General features: G+C 35.8%; 1 pseudogene; it reads left to right on the top strand.

Annotated features, from left to right (window-relative positions):
• Positions 1–395: 395 nt before the first annotated feature.
• On the top strand, positions 396–490 carry LOC121993291 (annotated as a pseudogene).
• Positions 491–10,149: the final 9,659 nt, after the last annotated feature.

The following is a 10,149-nucleotide window of genomic DNA, read 5'->3' as shown; positions in this document are numbered from 1 at the left end:
TGGCTTGTCTGAGTGTGCGCAGAGCCCTCGCGTCATCATCCCGGTCATCATCCCCCGTCATCCGCCCATGTGAGCTCTTGCGGCGGATGCCAGATCGACCAGGCTTCGCAACGACTTTCTATCAATCTCGAGGACAGCATAGCCCACATCTGTCTGACTCAGCTTTCGGAAGAGATCATCTATGTTGAGAAAGACTAAACTTAAGATTTGTAATTAGTTGAAAGATGAGGTCTATCAAGTGGACAATGCCACCAAAGAAAAATAGAAGAAGAAGCCCAAGATCGAGGAAGGGCAAGAGTTCCACTCTTGGTCTTTCTAGTGAACTAGAGAAATTGAAGTGAAAGACATAGAAGAAGATTGAAGGATGATGGGATGTGCTTCCATTCCTACAAGTAGTCTCTTCAAAGACATTCGATAAAATTGAAATGATACAGAGCATGACCCTTACGCAAGGATGACACATATAAATTGAGAAATGATTCAATTTTTTTTTGCCCCTAGGGGCACAGCGCAAGTGACATCAACAAAAGCATCTGAGAGTAATTCCAAGACATTTGTCCAGCGTGACTAATATAAGAAAATCCGACTGTGATTGTCCAACCATTTGATGCTTTTCGAATTTATTCTCATGGCTAATAGAAAATTTATATATGTCGATTACCTCCCATATTAATTGGTTCAAAATTTTAATATCTAAATTTAAAAAAATACACGGGAAAAACAACAAGAGTCTCTTGGTGGACTTTGGACGCATGTACTCCATGTTTCCACATTAAAATATCTCCCTATATTTAAATCATTATTGTGGCTTCGTGAGTATTAGACAAAGAATGTGTTGTTCATATTTATACTTTTGTTCAAAAGTTTGAGGTGAACGCCAGGAATGACTCAGAGTTGCAACTTTATTTATAAAAGGTACCATTTCTCACAGGCCGGGGCTTGAGGTGAGGCCCACCAAGCCCTCACCTCAGGTCCACTTCCTAGAGGGGTCCAAAAATTAATAATTTGTTATGTCATTTAATATTAACATTTAATTTGAACGAAACAGAGTTCGTGAAGTGCCGCTCCTTATCACCCTAATTTCATTGTGAGTTCCTCCTCTTCAAGGGTGCTTGTCTCCTACACAGTCAACGGTAGTAGCCTCTTTGATTCATCTTCTATTTTGGTAAGTTTCTGTTTAATTTGTCCAGCTTTTGTATTGGTATCCTTTCTTTCCTGTTTTGCCCAAAAACTAGGGCTTCCTTTTGTTCCCTCTTTGATGAATTGAATGGCTGCTCATGAATTTTTCTTTACTTCTAATTAGATATACTGATAGATCAGATATTTTGCAAAGTTGCATCTACCTCACACTACAAATTGAGTTTTTTCAATTTGGATGCATTCTTTTGCAAATGCTTATTGCCCTTATCTTGTCTGGAACCTGCATGGGAAGTGAAGTGGAACAACCGGCATAGCCGAGGACACAGAATTCTTCTCAAATTGCATATGATGATGAAAGTTCTCAAGCAAAATTCCCTTCTTTTCTACCTGAACATGTTTTTTGTTTTTGTTTGATCTTTCCTCAGTTCTCTTTTCTTTTGTTTTTTATCTTGTAAACTTTTTTTTTTCTCTTTTCCTGTCTTATTGCTTATTTATTTCTTATATTGTATTCTTATTTCTTAGTTCTTACACATTGTTTTTTTTAAAAATTTTTTAGGTATAATATATAATCATGCCTCTAAAATATTTATTGATCTTAAAAAAAGAAAAAAAATAAAGAGAAGATGCACTTATTTAAAGTTAAGCAGGAGATATTAATAAATATTTTAATATCAATTACAAAATGACTACGGAAAAGAAAATTAAAAATATAATGGATGTTGAACAAGAAATTATGAATGGCTTGGATGAATAAGATAATGATAATATTTTTGATGTTTAGCATAAAACTATATATCAAGAGATTCCTTCACATTTGAATATTGATGATCCACATTTGAATATTGATGATCCTGAAAAATGGAAAAAAAATTAATCAAAATTTAAGAGAAAAGGGTCCAACTAGAATTGATGACATCTTGTTTCCTACGGAAAAAGTTTGTAGACATTTGGATGCATTGTATTATAAACAAATATTGTAAAATAGAGAAACAAAAAGATAGAAAATGGCTAGTTTATTCATCTTCGTTGGTTAGAATATTTTGATTTTGTTGTAAGTTGTTCATAAATCATAAAAACATGAATACAATTACTCAATTAGCTACTGAAAACTACAAGGATTGACATAATTTAACTCAATGTCTTACAAAGCATGAAGGAAGTAAGGAACATATTGGTTGTATGATAACATAGAATGAATTGAAAAAAGGATTGAAAAAATAAGGCAATTGATGAAAGCATTCAGATAGAAACTAATGAATAAAAGAACATTAGAGATTAGTGTTAAAACAGTTAATTGATGTTACCTATAACTTGCAAAAAATTATTTAGCATATCGAGGAAATTGTGAAAAGTTTTATGTTAAGAATAATTGTAATTTTTTACAAATGATTGCTAAGTTCAATCCAATAAAAATGCAAGAGCACATACGACTTATTCAAGCACATAAGACACAATACACATATCTTGGTCTAAAAATTCAAAATGAATTGATTCAAATATTGGCAAATGAAGTAAAAACTACAATTCTTAGAAAAATAAAAGAAACAAAATATTATTCAGTCATACTAGATTGCACTCTAGAGATAAGTCATGAGGGATACATGTCTCTTGTAATATGTTGTGTGGATAATTCAACAAACTCAAACTCTAGTGTGGTTGAAGAATATTGGGTATCTTTTTTGAAAGTGGATGACACTTTTGGATTTAGACTTTTTACTAAACTAAAAAATGCGTTGAATAATCTAAAGCTTAATATTGATGATATAAGAAGATTGAGGTGTGACAATGGATCCAATATGAAAGGAAAATATAATTGGGTGCAAAAAAGATTATTTGAAATAAATCATAGAGCCTTTTATACACATTTTGAATGTCATGGTTTGAATTTGACATTACGCGATATGACTAATTATTGTTCTAAAGCTATGTCTATGTTTGGAGTAATACAACATATTTATACATTGTTTTCTTCTTCCAAGCATTAGAATGCTTTTAAAAATCATGTAAAGGCTTGACAGTTAAGCCATTGTCACAAACTCGTTGGGAAAGTCACATTGAAAGCGTGAAAGCTATAAAAAAACAAACATAAAAAATTGAAGATGCTTTATTTGATTTGGCACAAATGAGTGAAAATCCAAAAACAAAGAGTGAAGCCGAATCATTGGCAACATATGAACTTGAAAATTTTGAATTCTTGCTTGGCATGGTAATTTAATACAAGTTGTTACATGCAATCAATACTGTGAGTAAATTTCTTAATATTACAATTAAACAATCAAATGGACTTATTCATACTTTGAAGAATATCAAAAGTTTGGATTTATAAGGCCATGATGGAGCAAAGCAAATGGTAAAAGAAAGGAGATAGAATCTACGTTCAAAGAAAAACATAATATTCCATAGAAAGAAATAATTTGATGAAAGTAGTAGTAAATATATGATGCAATCAGTTGAAGAATCTTTTAGAGTTAATTATTTTATCTTCTTAATGGATCAAACTATTTTTTTTTTACTAAAAACTCGATTTGAATAGTTTTAGAAGTACAAAGAAATATTTGGGTTTTTTGTTCAATCCCAAGAGATTGAAGTTTGTTAATGATGATAGCTTAATGAAATCATGTAAAAATCTTGAAGAAACATTTAGATATAATGGCAAGTCAGTCATGGATGAAGATGATCTGTATATGGAGTTATCAATCTTGAAACGGTCTTTACCGGCGGAAGCAAAAGAACCGCAGATGTTTTGAATTATCTGAAAAATATGAATGACTATTATCCAAATACTCATGTTGTTTATAGAATTTTATTGGTCATACCCGTCACAGTGCATTTGCAGAAAGGTGCTTTTCCAAGTTTAAATTGATTAAAACATATCTTGGATCAATTATATCACAAGAAAGATTAAATGACAATGTTGTCTATTGAAAAAAAAAATTAAACATTTTGATTATACAAGCTTATATGATATTTTTGCAGTCAAAATAACAAGATATATTCAAATGATCATTAGTAATATTTATCTTTTTATTTGATTATATTTTATAATATTAAATGTTATTTAACTCTATATTTTATTTTACATAGGTTCATAAAAAAGATAGTAATATGTGTTATATTTTTATAGTTAAAATGGAAATAAGACGTATTGTATTAAATAATTATAGTAATATTTAATTTTTATTATATTTTAAAATATTCATGTTATTCAATTTTTATTTTACTGAACATTTTATAGGATCATTAAAAAAAAATTGATCAAATATTGAAAGGAGTACCATATTTAAAGTGTAAATGATTTTTTAAATTAAAATAACAGTAAAACCTTGTAAGAGGTCTTTGTTGTTTTTTGAATCTCGGGTATCAAAATCTCATTTATGGCATTAATTTCTCATCACTGTCATTATTGACTATATTAACAAGGACCATTTTATATTTTAATTTATGACCGTGTGGAGTCCACCATTGTTTCTTCTCTATAGTTCGGTGTGCAGTCCACCAAATTTATATTGTGAGAAGCTGCACTGGTGCTTCCTCTCTACTTCGCCCGGTGGACTCCACAAATAATATTTATTTATGTTAAGGAAGAGTCAATGGAACTGATACGGGGTAATCAGCGGAAGCTACGCGGTTAGAAAGATCAATAATTTTGTTAAGGTGGCAGTCAAACGTTAAAGTTGTATTTCTGATTTTTGACTTCCCAACCCCCAACTTCTAATTGTCCGACTCTTAACTCCTGACTTGGATTCCGACGTCCTCTGGCTAAATTAAAACGATCTTAATTATTCACAATTAAAGTAACAAGTCGTTATTCATTGAGGACATAGATAACACAATCGTTATCATGAAAAAAACGAAAAACATAACTATCCACTCCGAAATAAATAGACAGTAATGATCGTTTATTTCAGAAAAGATGGCAATAATCCGGGAGAACATGGTGGATAGTCACGATCTTATAAAAAATAACCAACCGTCATAAGAAAAGGTATGTGCACACAATGCATCAAATCCTAATTCTCTTATGCATCATCTACTTCTTCAAGGATTTACTTGAGTGCCAGAGTGACTACGCTAGAAAACCTCCTGATTATCATTCTAACTTGCTCTTCTTGACGTGTCTCATCCCAGGTCTCTAGGAAAAGCATTACAAGGTCACGTGGCTAGGTGATCGTAGTCAACCTCAGCGTGCAATCACCAGCGAGTTGACCGTAAGTGTTTTTAGGTAGGATCAAATTGACACTGTCTATGGGAACTTTGAGTTAAAAATTGTACTGAGATGTTGTAACATGGACGACACCGGAAGATCGAACGCTGAGGATATTTAAAGACCAAACATCATCACCATGATAACATAAGACTTTAAGAGACTAGTTGCAACTACAGTATAAGTTATGTTGTGGGGACAATCTCAGTAGTCAGCTTCGCCTATGCCCAACCCCCTGAATGAGTTACCACCCCAACTTGTCAAGGCATAATTGACACTACAATAAAAATCAACTCGGCCCATAGGAACGCCCCGGGAGGCATTCCCTACCCAAGCTGGTACTTCCGTTATGAGAGAGGAATCTTTGGGCTCTTCAAGGGAAACTCTCTATCGGAGTCCCCCAAAGGCGAAAGTGTGCGTGTTGGGTAAAGTCAAAGACTCTTGGGGTCTTACCTTATTGCAAAATATCCTTCAAGATGAATTACCAAGCCATTCAAGCACCACAAATTGGAGAGTGTAGTGGTACAACTGACCCTGATGACCATATATACAAATTCAAAAATGTCTCTCTACTATATCAATATACAGATGAGGTCAGATGTCAGATTTTTTGACAACTCTATCGGGTTCGGTGCAAAGATGGTTTAACCATCTTCCAACTTCTTCCATCCAATCTTTCGAAGATTTTAAAGCGACGTTCATGTGACATTTCACCACTGGTCGGAGATAAATAAATTTTAAAGGAGTACCTATAAAGGTTCAATCAGGTAGTAATAAATGCACCTTTTGTTACTTTAGAGGTGTAAGTTAGTGCATTCTCCTAGGGCTTAATGGACAGGGATTTCTTTCGATCTCTGGTGAAAAATCCCCAGCCAACTTCGATGGGTTACATGCTCGAGCATTAAATAAGTCCAAGTGGAGGAAGCCTAGTCAGTAAAAGGAAAGAGGTGTCAACACTCACCTCTACATCTATTCAGCTAGGGATGCAAATAAATCACACGGTTCGCAAGCTATTAGGAGCTCGATTCGGTAAAAAGCTCGTTCGAGTTCGTTTGTTTATCTTATCGAGCCGAGCTCGAGCTCGATTTCGAGCTCGACAGTTTTATCGAGCCGAGCTCGAGCTTAAGGATATTCGGCTCGTGAGCTCGCGAACATGTTCGTTTATAGGCTCGCGAGCCAAAAAAATGAGCCTTAAAACGAGCCTTAAACCGGGCCAAAAAACGAGCTCTATAACGAGCCAAAAAATTGAGCTCTAAAATGAGCCTTAAAATGAGCCAAAAAAATGAGCTCAAAAACGAGCCAAAAATGAGCTCTAAACGAGCCCGAGTTCGCTTAATGAGTTAGGCTCGTTAACTTTGATAATCGAGCTAATAACGAGCCGAGCTCGAACTGTTCGCGAGCTTGATAATTCTAAAACGAGCCGAGCACGAGCCTTGTGATAAAAGCTCGATTCGAGTTCGAGCCGAGCTCGAGCCCGAATATAACTTAAATGAGCCGAGCTCGAGCCTAATACTGTTCGGCTTGGTTCAGCTCGTTTACATCCCTATATTCAGCCAGATCGAAAGGCTCCTCTTCTTCCTTTGCAGAATCAAGATTTCCTAAATCGAAGAGGGGAAAAAGCGGTGCAAGCAGTGGAAGTTGCCTCAACTCTTGCTTCAGGGTCAAGTCAGGGATTTATGGCAGAGTCCTATTGTGACTTTCATCAGTGGAATACTCACTCTACTTGAGAATGCCAAAAATATGCCAGGGAACTACGACTATTAGTTGACCAAAGAAAATCTAGCCGTAGTCAATTGGCCAAGAGATCTTCTGAATCTTACCATCGTCGTCATAACACTAGATGGGAGGCAGACACTTGACGTCGTCCTAGCCTGTAGTCTCGCTCTCCTGAGTAACCTCGTGTCATCTCTCGACCTCAGCAAGAATTGAATCGAGAGAAGGACGAGGATAGGAAGGGAAAAAGTAAAATTGATCCCTTAGGAATACTAAATATGGTTTTGGGAGGTTCAACAGATGACAATTCCAACCGAGCTTAGAAGGCTCATGCATGGTCACCGGTTGGAGAGTTATGGGGTTAGCTTGAGTCTTGGTACAACTAATGGCCCCATGATTAGCTTCGGGCTTAGTGACTTGGAAGGAGTGGAGATTCCCCATGAGGATGCCTTGGTGATTCAGGCTCTTATTATCAACTATATAGTAAACAGGGTGCTCATAGACACTGACTATTCAGTTAACATCATTTTCAAAGAAGTGTTTGACCAATTGCAACTGGACAGAGAAGAACTATACCCAGTGAATACCTCTTTGTTCAGATTCATAGGACATTAGATACAACCAATGGGTCAAATTCACCTCTCTCTTTCCCTAGGAGAGGAACTAGTAAGAAGCACAAGACATGCACCTTTCTGCCTACAATGTTATATTAGGGAGGACAACATTGAGTACTTCCAAGCAACATTTTTTATCTTCCACCAAAATATCAAATTCTCAGTAGATAACCAAATCAAGGAAGTGAAGAGAAATCAATTGGCAGCTAGGAAATGCTATGTTGATGCAATCTAAGTTAATTCTCAAAAAGTTCACCGAATCCACAACACTTTCTTCCAAGTTACCAAGAAGTCACCAATAACCTTGCCCAAGGACGGTCACCAAGAGGTGCAAATCCATCCTAACTAACTAGGAGGGGTCACCCAAGTCACCATAGATTTTGACTCAGAACTCAAGGAAGCATTGATTACTTGTCTCTCGTGCAATCACGATGTCTTCACCTGGTTGGCCAAAAACGTTATAGGAGTATTTCCCTCGATGATGGTCCATCAACTGGATATGCTTCCGGAGGCTCAACCTATTTGGCAGAGGAAGCATAAATTCTCACCCAATAAAACTAGGTGATTCACGTGAAAATAGATAAACTATTGGAAGTTAAGTATGTTGGTACAATTATCCTCGAGTCAAGATTGACCAGTTTGACTAAGCTTGAGTTGGAAAAAGTTTGAGTCTTAATGTTTGGATTTTGATATTTGACAATGTATGAAGATTGCAAGTGCAATTGTCCATTTGGAAAGATTATTTGTGTAATTCCCTTATGGTAAGGGTTGACCAGTTTGATGTGAAAAAGAGTTAAATAAATCAAGGTTGACCAGATATTTGACTAAGAAGTCCTAACTGGAGGTTACGTAAGGGTAAATCCAACGGGAAGGTTGGTAAAAGATGAAAATATAAGTGGGGTCAGTGTTAACCGGACACTTGGTGTGGAAAGCTTCGATGAGTGAAGCTGGGTAGTGGGGAAAATCTTGGTGAGTGAAGCCAGGTGAAAAACCCTAGTGAGTGAAGCTAGGCAAATGGAAGTCTTGGTGAGTGATGCTAGGCAAATGGAAATCCTGGTGAGTGAAGCCAGACAGTTGAGAAATCCTGGTGAGTGAAGCCAAGTGAAAATCTTTGTGAGTGAAGCTAGGTGTTGGAAATCCTAGTGAGTGAAGGCAGGTGAAAAGTCCTGGTAATTGAAAGGAGACAGTAGAAATCTAGGTGGGTCAAGGTTGACCGTGTTGGGATGTATACTATAAGCCTAGCTTTTGTATGAACATCTGTTTTGAAATATTTTGAAATGAGAATCACTTTGGTCAAATGTCTGCATTTTATATTTCTATATATGTCAATACAGTTGTCCATTTAATTTATATTGTAGATAACATGGTGTATGGTGTCACACAGAAGATCATGTTATCTGTTCCTTATAAATTATAAATAGTAGCTCACAACCAAGATGGATTGGGACAAACCATTGGAATGGTTGTAGTGTAATTTGGTATTAGTCTGTCTTGACTATAAAATTACACTAGTACACTATGTGTGTATTGAGCAAGACCATTTGAGGTTGTTTGATTTATACTGACTATATAAAAGAACAAAACCTCTGTTATTATGGATGTGCGTCCTCTTAATACCTATATAATAACAAGCACATATACTTAGTATTTATTTCTTTGACTTATCAATGAGTGAGATTTATCCGTTAAATCAATATGCCCGATGAGTTGGGAGATAATATTATTTATATGGTGTATTGTTGATTATAGAAGGAATCTGTGTCCTAATTATTTAGGCTGATGATGCCTCTCTTGAGGACCTCATAAGGATTATCATGTAAACCCTGCAGGTGGACTTAGTCCAGCGTGATAATAAAATTGAGTGGTACTACTCTTGGACTCAGATGTTAATTAACTGAGTTGTCAGTAACTCATTTAATTAACGGACATATGATATCATAAATACTGGGAGATTATACACACTCATAATAAGAAGGAGCCCATATTGTAATATGAGATTAGTGCGGTAATTCAATAATAGCCCTTTAGTGGTATGTTTTATTATTGATGGACTTGGGTTGGATGTTCGTGATGAACACGGGAAACCCAAGCCCATCGGGAGGCCTAAACCAATTCCTCCTCTAAGTCCTTGTTGTAGCCTCAATATATAAAGCCTCGCATCCACCTTAACTTAACTTGATTTGGTTTAACTTAACTTGGTTTGGTTTAACTTAACTTGGTTTGATTTAGTTTAACTTGGTTTGATTTAACTTAACTTGGTTTGTTTTAACATAGTTTGTTTAGATTTTTTCTAAACAAAATTTTGTTAATTTTTCTTTCCTTGTAACCGACGACAAGTCAATAAAAAGGAGTAGGATGTGGCCCATAAAACCTAACTTTCTATTATTCCATAACTCCCTTCTCTCCTTGTGGTTGCCACCCCCTCTCCTCCTCCTAGGGCCAGCGACACAACCCCCTCTCCTCCTCCTTGTGGCCGAC

Source organism: Zingiber officinale, chromosome 6B (assembly GCF_018446385.1).
Source record: "Zingiber officinale cultivar Zhangliang chromosome 6B, Zo_v1.1, whole genome shotgun sequence".
Lineage (NCBI taxonomy): Eukaryota > Viridiplantae > Streptophyta > Magnoliopsida > Zingiberales > Zingiberaceae > Zingiber > Zingiber officinale.
The sequence above is the reverse complement of the archived record's forward strand: the minus strand, read 5'-3'. Positions and strand labels throughout refer to the sequence as shown.